Genomic DNA, 20,434 nt, shown 5'->3' on the forward strand with positions numbered 1-20,434 from the left:
AGCTAAATAAATATTCTTGATTGATTGGTAGTTCAGTGTGGCTGATATAAAATGTTTGTTGTGTGTATGGTTGCACTAGTGGAAGCTGATACATGACCTTGGTTGTTTTTAGATTGTATTGTCAGCCCATAACAGCTGGCTGACTCAGTGCAACTGTTTACAGTCTTTTGCATCTTTCCGTGGGTGTGGGCCACTAGGCCACAGTCATCTGTATAAAGTAATTCTGGAATGACTGTTTCTAGGACATCAGATGATGCACCAGATCTGTTAAATTGAAAGAATTTCCCAGAAATGCAAATAGGTATTCTGACACCTTCGTATGGGTATCCTGCTGCATTTTTTCAATCAGTCAGTCAGTCTGTCAATCATATTTATTGAGCGCTTACTGTGTGCAGAGCACTGTACTAAGCACTTGGGAGAGTACGATATAACAGACATATTCCTGCCCACAATGAGTTTACAGTCTAGAGGGGGAGGCAGACATTGATATAAATGAATTACAGATATGTACATAAGTGTTGTGGGGCTGGGAGAGGGAATGAATAATGGCCGAATAGACTACATTGAATAGGACCAGGCCCACTACATATCCCTGCTTCACTTTTTTAAAAATAGTATTTGTTAATCACGTACTATGTGCCAGGCACTGTATTAAGAGTTGGGGGTAGATACAAGCTAATCAGGATGGTCACAGTCCCTGTCCCACATGGGGCTCACAATCTTAATCCCCATTCTTACAGATGAGGTAACTGAGGCAAAGAGAAGTGAAGTGACTTGCCAAAGGTCACATAGCAGACAAGTGGCAAAGTAGAGGTTAAAACCCAGGTCCTCCTGACTCCGAGACCCGTGCTCTATCTACTAGGCCACGCTGCTTCTCATCATTGGGAATGAGGAATGGCTCAAACAGGCCACCCTTGCTCTGAACCAGTTAGCCATGCCGTCATGAAATAGATTCAGAACCTTGATGAACTTTTCAGCACAGCTGAAATTGCTCAGTGATTTCTAGATTCACAAGTATAATAATAATAATAATAATCTTCTAGACAGTGAGCCCACTGTTGGGTAGGGACCATCTCTATATGTTGCCAACTTGTACTTCCCAAGTGCTTACTACAGTGCTCTGCACACAGTAAGCACTCAATAAATACGATTGAATGAAAAATATTAAGATGAATAAAGCAAACCAAAAATTACTATCCATACTGCTAGAGAGAGGAGCAGTCATTTTCTTTCCATTTTTCCCTTGGGTTTTTAAGAACTGAAGGGATATCAAACAGCGCAGCCCAGCCCCAGAGGCGTATTCATTCCCTTTAAACCAGAATTAGTGGCTGGGGTCTTCCACCCAAGAGGATGAGCTGGATTCCCTGGGCAGGAGGAAAATCACAGGTAGAGTGGTATTATCTGGACATTCGGAAGAGGTTTCAGCCAGAGACTGAGCCCGTTGTTGGGAAGGGATTGTCTCTATTTGTTGCTGAATGTACTTTTCAAGTGCTGAATACAGTGTTCTGCACACAGTAAGTGCTCAATAAATACGATTGAATGAATGCAAGAATGAACAGGTCAGAATCCCCAGGGGAAACTAGGACAGAACTGAAGACTGGATGGGACAGTGGCCACAGGCTGAAGTCTCTTCTTGCTCAAGTCAAGTTGTCCTAGCCCTCAGAGCATCGGTCAACCAATCAATTGATGGTATTTACTGAATACTTACTGTATGCAAAGTACTATACCAGGAACTTGGAAGAGTACAAAAAAAGAAGCAGGGGCTTTGCATACAGTACACCTTCAATAAATGTCATTGAAGGATTAATTAAGTATAGATGATCCCTGCCCACAAGGAGCTTACAGGCCAGAGGAGAAGACACACATTAATAATATATTGTATATATCACAGAATATTTTATATATATTTCAGCATATTGAAGATGGATAAGTACATAAATGCTGTTGGGCTGGGGGAGGGGAGAATATTAAAGTTCTTAAGTGCTTGACTTTAATTTGTTGAGTGATGCTATCTATCCCAATAATTTTTTATTGCATCTCATTTTGCACTCATAACGTCAATACAAGTTAGGGACAGGCGGGTATTATTAATTCTCATTTTATAGATATAGAAACTCAGGCACACAGAAGCCAAGTGACTTGACTTGGGCCATATAGCAAGCAAGTGGGAGATTTGGAACAAGAACCTAAATCTCCTCACCCTGATCTTGACCAAGAGTCCTCCCCCAATTAAGCCCTCTTTTCCCTGTCTCCCTCTCCATTCTGCCTCACCTATGCCCTTGGATCTATGAACTTTGGGCTTTTGGAATTAACCCCACCCTCAGCTCCATGGCACTTATGTACATATCTAAAAATTACATACTGTCATTTGTTTATATTAGTAGCTGTCTCCCCCTCTATCAATGGTATTTTGACTGTAAGCTCACTGTGGGCAGGCAACGGGTCTACCATCTCTCCCAAGTGTTTAGTACAATGCTCTGCACACAGTAAGCACTTAATAAATACTACTGATAGACTTACTGATTGACCTGTTTTTCTTTCCACCAGATCACTATGCCTCCAGGACTGTGCTATGTCTTCAGTAAATGTCAAGGACCATGCTCTGCATGCACTAGATACCAAAGAAGTGCTCTGTAAACAAGGAACACTAGTAAAGTTCCCAGTACAGTGCTCCACACAGAATATATGGTCAGTAACTATTGTTGCTGTTGAGTTTCTGATGACTTTCTGAAGGTATACAAAACTTTCCCGACTCTGACTAGGAACAGAAGAATAGGATGCTTCCAGTCCTCTAATTTTTAAAGGCGTCCTCTGCTTGAATATAATTCAGACATTTAGAAAAATCTGTAAGTGTTCCAAAGAGGATTAAAAGACAAATGAGCCAAAAACTGGGGAAATCAATTGAAGATTTCATTACCCTGGTTGTGCACTGTGGTTCAGGAAAAAAAAAAGAATGGCGCATTAGAGGAGTGAATGTTAAGTAGCTCATTTTAGAGTGATTTCTCCAGCTTCTTGAAAGGGAACTTCCATTTAGTTTCTCAGTGAATGGAATTATGGTCAGCCTCCTCTCCTGTCTCAGCAAGGCAGGTGGGCCTGAAACTGCTATTGTAGCTTCCCACCAAGTTCCCCCTCTAATCTGCTCTGACTAGGAAGCCGCACAGAGCTTTCCTTTGCTCTGGGATCATGCTGCTCCTTAGACACCTCGGAGCCATTCATATTGGTCCAAAGCTTAACATGATTGCATTTAAAAAACATATAACCCTCGTAAAATACTTCACATGGTTCCTACTTATGCACAGCAGCTAATAAGCACTTAAGTCAGGTCCTTCTATCAATATTTATTTGCTTATATAGTATATGTTGAAGATCTATAACCAAAGACATTCAGCAGTGATCTTTATTCTCTTGAATGAGTCAGTATAATCTGGCCAAGTTAGTTTTACTTTGGTTTTAAAGCAAACACCTCAATAAACATTCAAGTTGCCAATTTGGCTAGTGTTCCAACTACTTCCAATCCCCCAAATCACTTACACACATTACCTATATATAATATATATGTGTATATAAACACACACAAACACATATGTATGTATATATATATGTATATATATACACATGCATAAATATGTAGGTATCTATATATATGTGTGTTTGTGTGTACGCACACACATAGTTAAGGCAGCAATTATGTCTCGTCATCCTAATTACTCTCCCAAGCGATCTATACGGTAGATACTCAGTAAATGCAGTTAATTAATTCCAACTTTTTTCTTTATGGTACTTTATAAGTGCTTACTACATGATGATGATGATATTTCTTAAGTGCTTACTATGTGCAAAGCACTGTTCTAAGCGCTGGGATAGATAAAAGGTAATCAGGTAGTCCCATGTGAGGCTCACAGTCTTAATCCCCATTTACAAATGAGGTAACTGAGGCACAGAGAAGTGATTTGCCCAAAGTCACACAGCTGATAAGTGGCAAAGCAGGGATTAGAACCCATGACCTCTGACTCTCAAGCCCGTGTTCTTTCCACTAAGCCATGCTATATGCCAGGCAGTGTTCTCAGCACTGGGGTTGATACAAGCTAATCATGTTAGACACAGTCCATGTCCCACAAGGAGCTCACAGAATTCATTCCCATTTTACAGATGAAGTAGGCACAGAGAAGTTAAGTGATTTGCCCAAGATCACACAGCAGACAAGTGGCAGATCTGAGAATAAAACCCAGGCCCTTCTGATTCCCAGGCCTGTACTCTATCTACTAGGCAACACTGCTTCTCTAACTTTACCAAACTATGAAATTCCCCTAACATAAAGTAGAATTTCATGGAAGAGGAAGACCACCTCATGAACTTTCATATTTGGCACTCCAAATCACTCAGCCTGGGATCAATCAATGCTACCTAGTGTCACATAGATCCAACCAGCATCGGCTGCATCCTCAGCCCTTCAAAAACTCCTTCCAAGTTCTGATTCCCCTGATCACCCAACTACTAGCCTCACCCTCAAGGTGGACTGGCACTGTCGGAGATGATATTTTCAATTCTGATTATAGTTCTTGAAATCACCTTGATCCCTTGAGTAATTTAAAACAGCATGTGCACTACAAATTGCCTCTGGGGATTCTGAGATTCGAATTTTTTAAAAAATAAGAAAATACTGAGTCTTCCATGAAAGTAATGATAATAACAATTCTTTGTATTTGAAGAGCATTTTTCTTCCAAGGGACCTACAGATTTTCGAGGGCTTTGTCTTATGTGTTCATACAACACATCAGCAAAACAGATGTTCCCATGCTCTTCATTTACTCACCTAGAGATTTATTTAAGATCTTATCTCGAGATCTTGCAATAACTTTAACATGCTTAATTTTAGCCCATAAAACAGAAAAAGAGAAAACTAGATAAATGCTCAGTAGAAAAATTTGTGGCCAATTCCTCCATGACAATCAACTGTGACATAGTATGTCTCAAATGGCCAGAAAAAGCATTATGAGGAAGGCATTTGCTCTCTAGAAGCCTTGTTGTTCAGGAAACACAGTCACATCTGCAGGAAGTACAAGAAGAAAGCAACAAGAATTAGAAATTAGGACAGATCATTAATGTGTGTAAGAAAATAGCAGAATCGTGTAGCAGTAAGGTTACAAAAGTGAAAGCCAGAAAGGAGACAAAACTAGCATGAAACTTGGAGAACGTGGATATCTTCCAATTATATCAAAGAGATGAAACATTCCAGAAAAAGTATGCGGGAAGTATAAATGATAATTACTGAGCGCCTACTGGATGCTTTGCACACTATTAAGTATTTGAGAAAGTACAACAGGAGTACATCAGTACATGGCCTATACGTTCTCTGCCCACAGGCAGCTTTCACTCTAGTATTCCCTCGCTTGCCCACAGGAAGAGAAAAAGTTTCTTGCCAGCGGCTGTGAAATCACAGTGGCTTTTCATGGTTTTTCCACTTCAGGGTTTACAAAAAAGATTAAATATTAACAGCTAACCAAGCAAGGCCCTTTGAGATGGAAGGTTGGTAAGTCAAACTTGATGAGGGAGGAAAAATATTAAAAGAAATTGAAAAACAAAACCCTAAAGACTTGCTGTATTTAAATCGGAGGTCTGGTGGCACGCATGCTGAGAGACTGAAAGATTTGACAGAAGTTCCTGCAGCACTACTGCCATTATTTGGGGAACTCATGAGAAGTCAAAGTCCTTGAGGGTTGGAAAAGGGCAGTACTGGGCCCATCTTCAAATTAGTGTGCCCAACTATCCAATTTGACTTACCAATATGGAGCTGACCACTTTCACATCCATTTTTGAAATTTTCAGCAGTCCACCAAACCCTTTCCCTTTTTCACAATCTAATTGCCATTTTCCTATTTTTTCTCTCTCTCTACCTCCCATTCTCTTTCTCTCTTTCCCTTTCTTCTTCTCTACCTCTTTCTCACCCTCTAACTTCATCCCCCAACTCAGCACCCATATCCATCATGAGGAAAATATACCCCCATTTCCAAACCCAGAAAATATTTTGCCTTTCTACTCTTCCTCTGTTTTGCCATTCTACCCTCTGTTCCCCCTCTAGTCTCTAGACTTGTTGTGGAAAGGGCATGAATCTGTTTATTGTTATATTGTACTCTCCCAAGGGCTGAGTACATGAGGAACCGTAAAACTGCAGTAAAATGAGGGATCAGATTTTTGCCACTCGAACATGACAGCCTCCTCCGTTACCCTAACAGCCATCCAGTGAGAGAAAAAGGGGATTGCCTCCCCTTTTCCCTAGGGTTCTTAAAGGACCCTAGCCATTTCATAAAAATACTCAAGTGATGGCGAATCAGCTTTAAGAGAAAGGCATCAATTTTCAATGATTCTAGTGCAGGGAGTCAAATACAGATTCTAGTATCCAGTTGTACTGAGTTTTACCTGATGATAAGAAGCAGCATGCCTTAGTGGAAAAAGTCCAGGCTTGGGAGTCAAAGGTTGTGGGTTCTATTCCCGGATCCACCACTAATCAGCTGTTTGACTTTGGGGAAGTCACTTTACTTCTCTGGGCCTCAGTTACCTCATCTGTAAAATGGAAATGAAGACTGTGAGCCCCACGTGGGACAACCTGATTGCCTTGTATCTACCCCAGTGCTTAGAACAGTGCTTGGCACATATTAAGCACTTCACAAATACCACTGTTATTATTATCATTATTATTAGGACCTTAAATCCCTCCCAGTGCCTAGAACAGTCCTTGGCATATAGTAAGCACTTCACAAATACCATCATTATTATTATTAAAGCATCAATCCTTCTTTTCCCCTTGCCTCACTGCCACGGTGGGTACAAGAAATTTACTGTCTTTCATGATGAGACAAACAAATTCTTTCTGCTGATTTTTTTTTCTCTCTCATGTTCACTCTCTAATGCCCAGGAGTAGCCTGATGGTGATGTTAGGTTTAGGGGAAATTCACCCTGAACTTGACAGACATAAAAATTAACTTGTATCTATCTACCCCAGTGCTTAGAACATTGCTTGTCACATAATAAGTATTATAAGCAGCATAAAAGCAACTTGAAAGGAAAGAAGAGGCTAGGAGCAGCCCAGGAGAAAGCTTAAAATTGGGATATGTAAAGTGAAACAGCATTTAAGAAAGAAGGTTTGCAACAGGGCTATAGTGGCAGGGACTGAATCAGTGCTTTCTGTGGAAATAAAAAGGATTCTGACTGCTACAAAACTTTGAGTGAGTCACATAATCTAGGTGTGGAAGCAGCACACTGGTATAGGATTTCCCTCAACTTATTTCTGCAAAAAAAACTGAGGTCACTGATAATACTGGTATTTGCTAAGCATTTACGAACTACTGTACTAAGCATTGGGGTAGATTCAAGATAACCAGGTCCCACATAGGGCTCAAGGTCTAAGTAGGAGGGAGAACAGATGATGACTATCCATTTTGCAGATGAGGGAACTGAGGCACAGAGAAGTGAAGTGACTTATCCAAGGTCACACAGCAGACAAGTGGTGGAACTGGTATTAGAACCCAAGTCCGCTGGCTTGCAGGCTCAAGCTCTTTCCAGTAGACCATACTGCTTCCAGTAGGCCAAGAAAGACTTCCCACCATTCCCTATGGTAGCCATTGACAGCCATGAACATATGCATGCAATGTCACCCACATTGCCCAGGATATGCAGCATACTGTGATACTAATAAGAAATTCATAATTGTGGTATTAGTTAAGCACTTACTATGTCCCATGCACTCTTCAAGCCACTGGAGCGGATATGGATAATTAGTCCCCTTCCCACATAGAGCTCACAGTTAAATTAGGATAGAAGCCGGGCATTTGATCTTCATTTCACAGTGAGGCAACTAAGCCATAGAGAAGTTAAGTGATTTGCCTAAGGTCACAGTGCAGTCAAGTGGTGGAGCTGGGAATAGAACCCAGGTCCTCTGATTCCCAGGCAGGCTGTTGCTCTTTCCACTAGGCTACACTGTCATTTTCCAGAAGTATGCGAATTTCACATGACCGTTAGCATTTCTCTGGGGAAAGGCCATGTGACTGACAGTTCCACTTACCCCCGCACTTAAGAGGGGAGAGGAGGAAACCTGGAGAATCACTCCCTGGTTCCCTTTCCTGAGGGAAGTATAAATACTTGAGGGAAGGGTTGGGGAGGAAATAGGGAGGCCAGGCAGTTGAAGACAACCTTCAGCCATCTTGCAGGCAAAAGAAAGGGGCAATCACCTTGCCCCCTCCTTCCTCACCTCTCTATGCACCTACTATGACCCAGCCCTCAGACTTGGTTCCTCTAATGCTAACTTTCTCACTGTGCCTCGATCTCACCTGCATCGCCGCCAACCCCTCGCCCACCTCCTGCCTCTGGCCTGGAACTCCTATCCTCCTTAAATCCAACAGATAGGATTATTCTGTCTGTTGGACAGGATTTTACTCTTCTGTTTAAAGCCTCACTGAAGGTACAACTTCTCCAAGTGGCCTTCCCTGACTAAGCACCCCTTTATTCTTTTCCCACTCCCTTCTGCATCACTCTGACTTGCTCCCTTGTTTTTTCCCCATCCCAGCCCCAAAGCACTTACTTACATATGTGTAATTTATTTATTCGTATTGATGTCTTTTTCCCCTGCTCTAGATTATAAGCCCCTTGTGGAGAGGAAATGTGTCTGTTTATTGCTGTATTGTACTCTCCCAAGTACTTAGTACAATGCTCTGCACACAGTAAGTGCTCAATAAATGTGAGAAGGAAGGAAGGAAGGAAGGAAGGAAGGAAGGAAGGAAGGAAGGAAGGAAGGAAGGAAGGAAGGAAGGAAGGAAGGAAGGAAGGAAGGAAGGGAGGGAGGGAGGGAGGGAGGGAGGGAGGGAGGAAGGAAGGAAAGAAGGAAGGAAGGAAGGAAGGAAGGAAGGAAGGAAGGAAGGAAGGAAGGAAGGAAGGAAAAGGTAGAAATGTCTGGAAGAGTATGGGGAAGGCTCACACTTTGGACAGCCACAGGCAGGGATCAGGGAGTACCGCAGGGGAGGGTAGGTCACTCTGAAGATTTGGGTCTGGAGTAAGGAGGGAAGCTCCTGCCCCCAAGAAGGGAAAAGGATGCTGAGAGATGCTCTTTCTGAATGACTCAGAGAGGGTGAGACTGGAATCTGGGACAGCCTGATAAAAGGGTGCAAGAACCCGAGGTATATGATCCCGAGACACCTATACGACAAGTCAGAGGTGCTGGTGTGGAAAGGTATGAGAAGAATCATTTTCATTGTACCCCAATGTAGAAACTATTAAGCATTGTTGAGATCTCAGATCTTAATGTCTGCCTGCAGTACAGGCTGGAGGAGAACTCCAGTTGCTGGAGGGACATTTGGACCTGAGAAGTCATGACAGTGTTGGGGAGAGCTTTCTCAGCAAGTTTCCTGGACCCAGCCCTGGGAGGAGACTGGTAGGCTGGTCCCTGGTGACCCCTTCACCTTTGGGGAGATGCCTGGATTCAGTCAAATGGAAGTGGCGGTGATTGGGGTGCAGGAACCTGTGGAGCCTTGCACAAAACTGTTGTAGAAGAACAGATAATCAAGGACCCAACAGAGAAGAGTCGGTCTTCGGGCACTACTAGAATGACTCTGGATTTAGGCATAGGAAAGGCTGGTAATGTAACACCCCTGAATATCTCATTTGCTCCAGAGACTTTGCTTCACCTACCCCGAACAGGTCTGTTGCAGTGGCCAGGCCATGGAACTTGACGGCAGAAGCTGTGATAAAGGGAGTTTGCCTCCAGCCCCTAACCCCCATATTATAACCCCCATTTATATATATAAAACAGACATAAAAGAAGTCAGTCTGTATCAAAACCAGACAGGGGAACAAAGAGTAAGCAGGATAACTTGACACTCTTACCATTTTCCCATTCTCAATGAAAAGCAGTCCACAATCTCTTTGATGACTGTACACATTGCATATTTAGCTATACTTTTCCATGAACCTTTCCATATTTTGGAGAAAAATCTTAATATTTACTAGAATTAGAAGTTCATTACGGTGCCTTGTTAAAGGGTTAAATTGCTCTTTAAATTGCTTGCTTCCAGTGCAAGCGCTTAGTACAGTGCTCTGCACACAGTAAGCGCTCAATAAATATGATTGAATGAATGAATGAAGTTTCAGGTTATGATGAAAACTGGTGGGAAAAATCAACTTTGCATGCCAATCTAACAAACTGAAGGAGAAAATTAATTGGCAATTAATCGTTTCATCAAGAGAATGAAAATGCAATTAATTTCTTACTTTCTAACAGAGGTAAAGGTTTCATATTTTGGAGAAAATCCTAGTATTTACTAGAATTAGAAGTTCATTACTATGCCTTGTTAAAGGGTTAAATTGCTCTTTAACCTTTGACAGAAAATCTTTACAAGAGCCATTAAAATCCCTAAAAAGTTTATAGATCCACTATTTTGCTTCCATTTCCTTGAAATGTGTTTTTCTCCTGGAAGGCAGCCTAATTGATCTGTTTTCTTTACGTGGGAGAAAAAATCTGACCAATTTAAAAACTACCTGCAGGAGATTACACATTTTAATTAGTGAGTTGGGTGGAGTTTAAACCAAGGTTTCATAAACATACCTAGGAGAATTCATATCTTATTAGAATATCTCTGAATTGTGATTCACCTATCAGTTGCTGAGCATGGCTTTATACCCAAATCCATTTAAATCGATTGCTGGCTATTGTACACTAGGTTAATTTTCCAAAATTCTTCACTTTAAACAAGTTTTCTCATTGTCCTCTGGTGGAATAAGTATCTCTTTGGGTAAAACTTAAATCTCATTGAATTACAGGAAGGCTGGGCCAGGTTGTAAATTTCACAGATTCTGTCTAGAGTGATGACAGTTCCAGCTGTTTATAAAGAGTTTGGATGGACTCAACATGCATGGATGGCCGTTCCTGAGAGGAAATACTTTCAGCCTGGTTGGGGTTAGCCCATTTTAAGTTCTGCCATGCCTCTGAGGTCTGTAATGGCTGTGGTGCCTCCAAATAGCTAGCTCTTTGAGACATCTGTTGTTCTTCTCTTCCAAGCCAAAGGTGGAATCAATCAACCAATCAATAATATTTAATGAGTCCTTACTGTGTGCAGAGCGCTGCATAAAGTGCTTGGGAGAGTACAGTACAACAGAGCTGGTAGACACATTTCCTGCCCACAAGGAGATGCGTTACGGCCTAGTGGATAGAGCACAAGCCTAAGAGTCAGAAGAACCTGAATTCTAATCCTGGCTCCACCACTTGACTGCTGTGTGACCTTAAGCAAATCACTTCACTTCTCTGTGTCTCTGTTCCCTCATCTATAAAATGGAGATTACTTCTTAGAGCCCTACGTGGGACATACTTCATGTCCCATACTTCATGCTGCTGCCCGGATTGTCTTTGTCCAGAAACGCTCTGAGCATGTTACTCCCCTCCTCAAAAATCTCCAGTGGCTACCAATCAATCTGAGCATCAGGCAGAAACTCCTCACAGTGGGCTTCAAGGCTGTCCATCACCTCGCCCCCTCCTACCTCACCTCCCTTCTCTCCTTCTCCAGCCCAGCCCGCACCCTCCGCTCCTCCGCCGCTAATCTCCTCACCGTGCCTCGTTCTCGCCTGTCCCGCCATCGACCTCTGGCCCACGTCATCCCCTGGGCCTGGAATGCCCTCCCTCTGCCCATCCGCCAAGCTAGCTCTCTTCCTCCCTTCAAGGCCCTACTGAGAGCTCACCTCCTCCAGGAGGCCTTCCCAGACTGAGCCCCTTCCTTCCTCTCCCCCTCATGCCCCTCTCCATCCCCCTCATCTTACCTCCTTCCCTTCCCCACAGCACCTATATATATGTATATATGTTTGTACATATTTATTACTCTATTTATTTTACTTGTACATATCTATTCTATTTATTTTATTTTGTTAGTATGTTTGGTTTTGTTCTCTGTCTCCCCCTTTTAGACTGTGAGCCCACTGTTGGGTAGGGACTGTCTCTATATGTTGTCAACTTGTAATTCCCAAGCGCTTAGTACAGTGCTCTGCACACAGTAAGAGCTCAATAAATATGATTGATTGATTGATTGATTGACAGGGACTGTGTCCAACCTGATTTACTTGTACCCACTCCAGGGCTTAGCACAGTGCATGGCACATAGTAAATGCTTAAGAAATACCACAATTATTAAAGGGCTTAATATCCAGAAGTAGTGGAACTGCACAGAAGATTAGGATTAAAAATCTTCTTGGAGATATGATTTTTTGGGAGGAGGAGGAGGGCGTTAAGGTGGGGAGAGTAATGGACTGTTGGATACAGAGGGGGATGGAGTTCCAGGTCAGGGGGAGGCTGTGGACAAGGGGCCAGGAGTGGGATAGACAAGATTGACGTACAGAGAGTAGGTTAGTTGTTAATCATATTTGTTAAGCACTTACTATGTGCCAGGCACAGAAAAGTGAACTGTCTTGCCCGAGGTCACACAGCAGACTAGTGGCAGAACTGGGATTGGAACTCACGTCCTTCTGAATTGGAAGGTTCTTGCTCTTGTACACTAGACCATGTTGGTTAGGAATAGCAGAGTCTACTGTGTGGGTTGGGTCACGTTGTAGCAGGATTTCAGCAAGGTTAGCTAGGGAGGAGAGAGCTGATTGAATGCTTTAAGTCAGATGGAAGGAATTTCTGTTTTGCTGCGGAGGAGGATGGACAACCATTGGAGGTTCTTGAGGAGTGGGGAGGCGGGGACTGAACATTTTTTTAGAAAAATGATCCGGGCAGCAGAGCAAATTATGGACTTTAGAGGGGAAAGAGAATATGTAGGGAGGTCAGTGAGGAGGTTGTTGCAGTATTCAAGGTGGGAAATGAGTGCTTGGATGAACATGGTTGCAATTGGGAGAGGAAAGGGTGGATTCTAGAGATGTTGTGAAGGTGGAACCGATAGGATTTCATGACAGTCTAAATATGAGTAGAGAGATGAGTTGAGGATAATACCAAGGTTATGGGCTTGTGATAGTGGGAGGATAGTGGTACTTCCCACAGTGATAAGAAAGTCAGAGGGAGGACAGTGTTTGGGTGGGAAGATGAGGAGTTCCATTTTGGACATGATAAATGTTTAGTCTCGGTGGCACAACCAAGTAGAAACTGCAGAAAAGAGAAAGTTCAGGTTGGGGAAGTAGATTTGGGAAATCATCCACATAAAGGTGGAAGTTGAAGCTGTTGGAGCAAATTAACTCTCCAAGGGAACGTGCGTAGATGGAGAATAGAAAGACACCAGAACTGGATCTTGAGACATGAGATTGTAACCTTTGATAGACTCCTAAATGGTTGAGAATCAGCATGAATGACAGTTGTCATCAGGGTGTGCTGCTGCCCCTTACTACACTGTTCGCTGTCCTGCCTGGGCTCAGGGGCTTTCAGAAGGGCTCCCAAAGGCATCTGGGAGGGTGAAGGAAGAAGGACTTTTTGTATGATAGGTAGGCAGAGGCTGATGTCATGATAAATGGGGGTAGGAACTAGTAACGGTGGAGAGCAAAGGGCAGACCTGAGAAATACTATAGAGGAAGAACTGGTAGGATTTAAAGGCAAAATGAATGGGGGAGGTGAAGGATTAAGAGGATATAAAGATGACACCAAGGTTTGAGCTCCTGCAACCCAGATCTGTTATTTCACCCCTATCCTGCCCTTTCCCTTTTACTCCACTGAGCTTTGAGAAAGTCACTAATTAACCATTAGTATTTTGGTCCCCACAATGCCTCTGTGGCCATTACATCCATGGTAATGACATCCACACAGGTTAACTACTTTTCTATAATCTCTGGATAAAAACAAAGAATACTGTCACTGACACAGAACTGAATTATGTAGCCTATGCAGCATGCTATCCAATGCAATAACCAAGGAAGTAAAAAGTCAGTCATTCAATCGATGACATTTATTGAGTGCTTACTGTATGCAGAGCACTATGCTATGTACTTGGGAGAGGACAATGCAACAGAGTTTTGAAAGACAGTGTGGCTTTATGGAAAGATCAGGGGCCTGTGGGTCAGAGGGCCTGGGAGTTAGAGAACCTGGGTTCTAATCCCAGCTCTATTTGTCTGCTGTGTTACCTAAGGCAAGTCACAACTTCTCTGTGCTTCGGTTACCTCATCTGTAAAATGGGGATTAAGGCAGTAAATTCCATCTGGGACAAGGACTGTGAATAATCTGTTTGGCTTTTATCTACCCCAGTGCTTAGTACAGTGCCTGGCACAGAGCAAGTGCTTAACAAATACTACTAATAAAAAAGCCAAAAAATAGAGTTGGAGAAAGGTTCCCTGCCCAAAAGGAGCTTACAGTCTAGAGGACTGTCAAATCAAGACCTTTGGAAGACTGTCAGAGAGAGTGAAGTTGTAATGGTTCATCAGACTCCAGACCAAACTTCAAGATCAGATCCACAGCTCTCCCCAACATTTAGAAGGCTGAAACAGACTCATCATAGACATCATACTCTACTCCTTGAGTAGTTTCAGAAGTATTTCCTGGAGCCATTCTCGGTTATGATATTCTCTATTATTTTGGAATTTATTAAGTGCTAACTCTAGCAAACACTGTCCAAAGCCCTGGGAGTAGCTCCAAGATAATGAGATTGGACCCAGTCCCTATCCCTCATGGGGTTCCCAGTCTGTGTTTCTAAATATTGAGGTCTGTGCACCAAAAGACAAGGGAATCACAAACAATGACATGCTGAAGAAGATAAGCCTCCAAGAAATTGGTCATTTGAGCATTGGTCTAGTTAAACAATCCTCACACCTGGTGAAAATCTTGCTTTCAGCAGGATCATCCTCAAACCCAGTGTGCATACCTCTACCTAAATATAGACATTAATACATTATACACATGTATATATATGTATATATATGTATTATGCATAATACATATAGACATTAATCTCCAGGATAGACCTCAGTCTTGCTTGCCTAAAGGTCTTCTACAGCTTCATCACAGCTGTGAATTAGAAGTGTTGACAGGATTTCTCATTTAGTAAATAAAAATGATTCTGCCTTGCTTCATTGTTGCAGAGGTCTGAAACTCAGTCAGCCACTTAGTGAAGCAGCCAGTAATCACAGCCCCAAAATGCTGAAAAAGGAAACTCAGGCATGGGATTCTTCACTTCTCATGTGAGCACACTGGATATTGCTTCAAGGATTTTGAGGCATGCATGATATTCTAAATAAGGACTATCAGGGATTTGTAGAACATCAATCAATCATATTTACTGAGTGCTTTTGGGGTGTGCAGCACTGTACTAAGTACTTGAGTGAGTACAATATATCAGAGTTGGGTGACACATTCGTTGCCTACAAGGAGGTCCTGAGTCCCTGGGATAACGAGAAAATCAAACCGTGGGGATCCCGGGAAGCAGCATGGTGGTTACTCTTCTTTTCTGTGGATTCCAAACAGCTGCTCAAAGGACACATGGTTATTGAGCTTAGTGCACTGGCTGAGTCATAATTAATCAGTGCTACTTACTGGCCATTGATGGTGCCTTTTACGGTCACTTTTAGAGTCAGTCCCAAGGGTAACTTCAGGATCTCTGTGCCAGTGGCTAGTTACAGTCAAGATAGGGACTTCTTTGGGGGCCCATGCTACTGTACCCAAAGAATGTCCTCATATTATGCAGCCACCATCCTGTGGCAGAGTTTAATCCCCATATGGTGTGGACTTAATCAATCACTGGCATTTATTGAGGGCTTGCTCGGGTAATAGCACTTTACCAAGTTCGTTCATTCATTCATTCATTCAATCATTTATTGAGTGCTTACTGTGTGCAGAGCACTGTACTAAGCGCTTGGGAAGCACAAGTTGGAAGCACATAGAGATGGTCCCTACCCAACAACAGGCTCACAGTCTAGAAGAGGGAGAACAGTCTAGAAGGGAGAGACTAAGTTCTTAGGAGAGGATAATAGAGTTGATATCAATCAATCAATTGTTCAATAGTATTTGAGTGTTTACTGTGTGCAGTAAGTACAAGTACTGTGACTTGTACTTCCCAAGCGCTTAGTACAGTGCTCTGCACACAGTAAGTGCTCAATAAATATGATTGAATGAATGAATGTAAAGCAGTGTGCTAAGCACTTGGGAGGATACAATATGACAGAATTGGTAGACAGAATATCCCTGTCCACAAAGAGCTTACAGTCAAGAGAGAACAGTGCAAGGCATATAGTAAGCACTTAACAAATACTATCATCATTATTATTATTATGTAGACATTGAAATAAATTACAGATAGATAAGTGCTGTGGTGCTGAGGGTGGAGTGCATATGAAAGTGATAGAGGGATAAAATAGTGATTATGGCATTTGTTAAGTGCTTACTATGTTCCAGGCACTGTATTAAGCAAGTGTCAGGCACTGTACTAAGCATGTGTTAGGCACTGTACTAAGCGCTGGGATAGATACAAGCAAATCAGGTTGGACACAGTCTCTGTCCCATGTGGGGCTCACAGTCTGAATCCCCATTTTGCAGAGGAGGTAACTGAGGCCCAGAGAAGTGAAGTGAGTTGCTCAAGGTCACACAGCAGACTTGTGGAAGAGCCAGGATTAGAACCCATGACCTTCTGACACCCAGACCCATGCTCTATTCACTATGCCATGCTACCTCTCCTAGCCTGGATACTGATTTTGATCCAAATGCACAGATGACTCAGAAGGGAGAGCGAATAGTGGAAATGAGAGCTTAGTGGGGGACGGTCTCTCGGAGATGTGATTTATAAGGGGTTTGAAGGTTGGGAGAGTGGTGGTCTGTCAGATATGAAGAGGGAGAGAGTTCCAAACCAGAGAGAGGATGTCAGAAGGGGGTTGGGGGCATAGGAACCATTTGGGGTTCAGTCCTGCTTTCCAGGGGTTGGCTACTGAGGTTTGGAGGAATGCAATATGCTTTCTGTCCTTGTTAGAGCAATCCTTCCAGTTTTGTGGACTCCTCACACAAAGTACCCAGGCACATACTCTAGACATAAACCAATAGTATTGATAGTTATGCAATAGATTTTAAACCAAATTCAGGTGTAATCACCTATCCCTGACCTAGAACTTGTTCCTGACTTTTATCAAGGAAAGGCACCTCTTCCCATTAAAAAAAAAAGCATAAGACGGACATAGCTATAGTTACCTCAGCAGAATTTCTACTGGCACACCCACCGTCAACAGATTCTTCCCTGGTCATTCATCTTGCTGACCCTAGTCTTCCTGGACAACCTTATCGACCCACTTTGACTTGTGAATAGATGTGACAAACCTCCCGCTTTACGGCCTTTCTGCTTAAACACCTAATATAAGGAGACTCTAAAATCGACTCTGGGTTTTCCTGTCTCCTTGATAAGCCCCTCCTCTTTGCCTAAATCCTTCCTTGTAATTGTCTGGGCTCCTGCTAATATCGCCAGAGTGAATGACATTCTGTCCAAATGAGCTTTTCCTTAAGGGACGGTCCTGAGAGAGAGCAGTGTCTTTGCTCTAAAAATTTCAAGGCCTTTTCCCCCTTATCTCTGGGTGAGGTTAACCTATCTTGGGTTATTAAAAATGTGGGGACTTTAAAATTCACATATCTTTACTTTTTACCACTGCTCCTTGTAGTAGGAACCCAAACCAAACATTAAGACACTGGCAAAGACAATCTACCTCCTCGAGGAACATATACATTTACATAGGCTCATATGCTTTATCATTACTACTACTAGTACTACTATTACTAATAGTAATGAATAATTATATTTGTTAAGCAGTTACTATTGTTAAGCATTGTTCTAAGTGCTGAGGTAGATAGGAATTAATCAAGTCTGACACTGTCCCTATCCCACCTGGGGCTCACATTCTACAAAAGGTGGGAGAATAGATACTTAATCACCATTTTACAGATGAGAATGTTGAGGCATGGAGAAGTGAAATCGTTTTCCCAATGTCACACAACAGTCAAGCAAAAAAGCTGGGATTAGAAACCAGACCCTCTGATGCCCAAAGGCCACCCTGCTCCCCATGGGCTGTGAGATTTCTTGAAAAGATACTTTACCTCTGCTTGAAGCCCTAATTTTAACTGAACTCCTGTGCTTACCTATAGCAGTTTGGATATAATGCTGAAGCAGCATGGCTCAGTGGAAAGAGCCCGGGGTTTGGAGTCAGAAGTTGTGGGTTCAAATCCCGGCTCCACCAATTGCCAGCTGTGTGACTTTGGGCAAGTCACTTCACTTCTCTGGGCCTCAGTTCCCTCATCTGGAAAATGTGGATTAAAACTGTGAGCCCGCCATAGGACAACCTGATCACCTTGTAACCTCTGCAGTGCTTAGAACAGTGCTTTGCACATAGTAAGTGCTTAACAAATACCATTATTATTATTATTATAGGACTTTTGGCCTCCAGGAAAAATAGATTTCTGAGTTTCTCCTGAAGGTGAGAAGCAACATTTAGAAGGCATAGGTGCAAGTGTGCAGGCTTTTTAAAATAATTAGTTCCACCCAAATCCAATTTAATCTGCAAAATGGCAATGGGCCTATGCAGGGATGGTGAGGACAACAGTAATAGCTGGGTAGGGTAGACCAGCAGATTCCTCTGCCACTAATCTCCCTCCTCTGCTGCTAATCTCCTCACTGTGCCTCATTCTCGCCTGTCCCGCCGTTGACCTCTGGCCCACATCATACCCCTGGCCTGGAATGCCCTCCCTCCCCACATCCACCAAGCTAGCTCTCCTCTTCCCTTCAAGGCTCTACTGAGAGCTTACCTCCTCCAGGAGGCCTTCCCAGACTGAGCCCCCTCCTTCCTCTCCCCCTCTTCCCCTTCTCCTTCCCCCCCGCCTTACCTCCTTCCTTTCCCCACAGCACCTGTATATATGTATATATGTTTGTATGTATTTATTACTCTATTTATTTATTTATTTTACTTGTACATATTTATTCTATTTATTTTATTCTGTTAATATGTTTTGTTTTGTTCTCTGTCTCCCCCTTCTAGACTGTGAGCCCCCTGTTGGGTAGGGACTGTCTCTATATGTTGCCAACTTGTACTTCCCAAGCACTTAGTACAGTGCTCTGCACACAATAAGCGCTCAATAAATACGATTGAATGAATGAATGAATCCCCTGCTTAAAGTTTGCTGCCTCTAGGAAATGAACGTTTTCCAATCTCCTCTAGCCCTGATCAATCATACCACTCACCCCAAACAGTGGCAGTACTACAGAGGGTACAGCGAGCCCTCTGAACTTCACCCCAAGCACCAGGCAGCCCCACTGACACACATGTTCCCAGATCTACTTCTCCAGCCCTGATCTTTCTCCTTCTCTGCAGACCCACATTTTCTCCTGACTTCAGGACATCTCTACTTGGATGTCCTGCTGACACCTCAAACTTAACATGCCCAAAACAGAACTCATCTTCCCAACCAAACCCTGACTTCCCACTGACTTTCCCATCACTGTAGTCAGCACCACCATCCTCCCTTGTCTCACAAGCCCATAACCTCAGCATTATCCTCAACTCATTTCTCTCATTCCAACCACATATTTAACGTTACCAAATCCTATTGATTCTACCTTCACAATATCACTAGAGTCCATCCTTTCCTCTTCATCCAAACTGCTACCACATTGACCCAAGCTCTTATTCTATCCCATCTTGACTAATCAGCCTCCTCACTGACCTCCCTGCCTCATATCTCTCCCCTCTCCAGTCCACACTTCTCTCTGCTGTCCAGATCACTTTTCTAAAAAAAGTTCTGTCCATGTCTCTCCATTCCTCAAGAATCTCTGGTGATTGCCTATCCACCTCCAATTCAACCAGAAATTTATTTCTATTGACCTTTAAGCACTCAATCATCTTGCCTCCTCTGATAATACCTCTCTTGTTTCCTACTACAACACAGCACACTCACTTTGCTCATAATAATAATGGCATTTATTAAGAGCTTACTATGTGCAAAGTACTGTTCTAAGCACTGGGGAGGTTACAAGGTGATCTGGTTGTCCCATGGGGTGCTCACAATCTTAATCCCCATTTTAAAGATGAGGTAACTGAGGCATAGAGACTTTGAGTGACTTACCCAAAGTCACACAACTGACAAGTGGCAGAGCTGGGATTTGAACCCATGACCTCTGATCCCAAAGCCCATGCTCTCTCCACTGAGCCACAGTGCTTCTCTATCTAATGCCAACCTATTTACTGTTCCTCAGTCTTGTCCATCTTGCCAACTGAACCCTCACCCACATCCTGTCTTTGGCCTGGAATTACTTCCTCCTTCATGTCCAACAGATGATTATTCTTCCAACCCTAGAGTTCTTTTGAAATCCTACTCCTACGAGAGACCTTACCTGAATAAGCCCTCAATTCCCCTCCTCCCTTCTCCATCACCCTCGCTCTTGGATCTGTACCCTTTATTCACCCCACAGCATTTATGTACATATCCATAATTCAGATGAATATCCATCTCTCCCTCTAGACTGTA

Source organism: Tachyglossus aculeatus, chromosome 3 (assembly GCF_015852505.1).
Source record: "Tachyglossus aculeatus isolate mTacAcu1 chromosome 3, mTacAcu1.pri, whole genome shotgun sequence".
Classification (NCBI taxonomy): domain Eukaryota; kingdom Metazoa; phylum Chordata; class Mammalia; order Monotremata; family Tachyglossidae; genus Tachyglossus; species Tachyglossus aculeatus.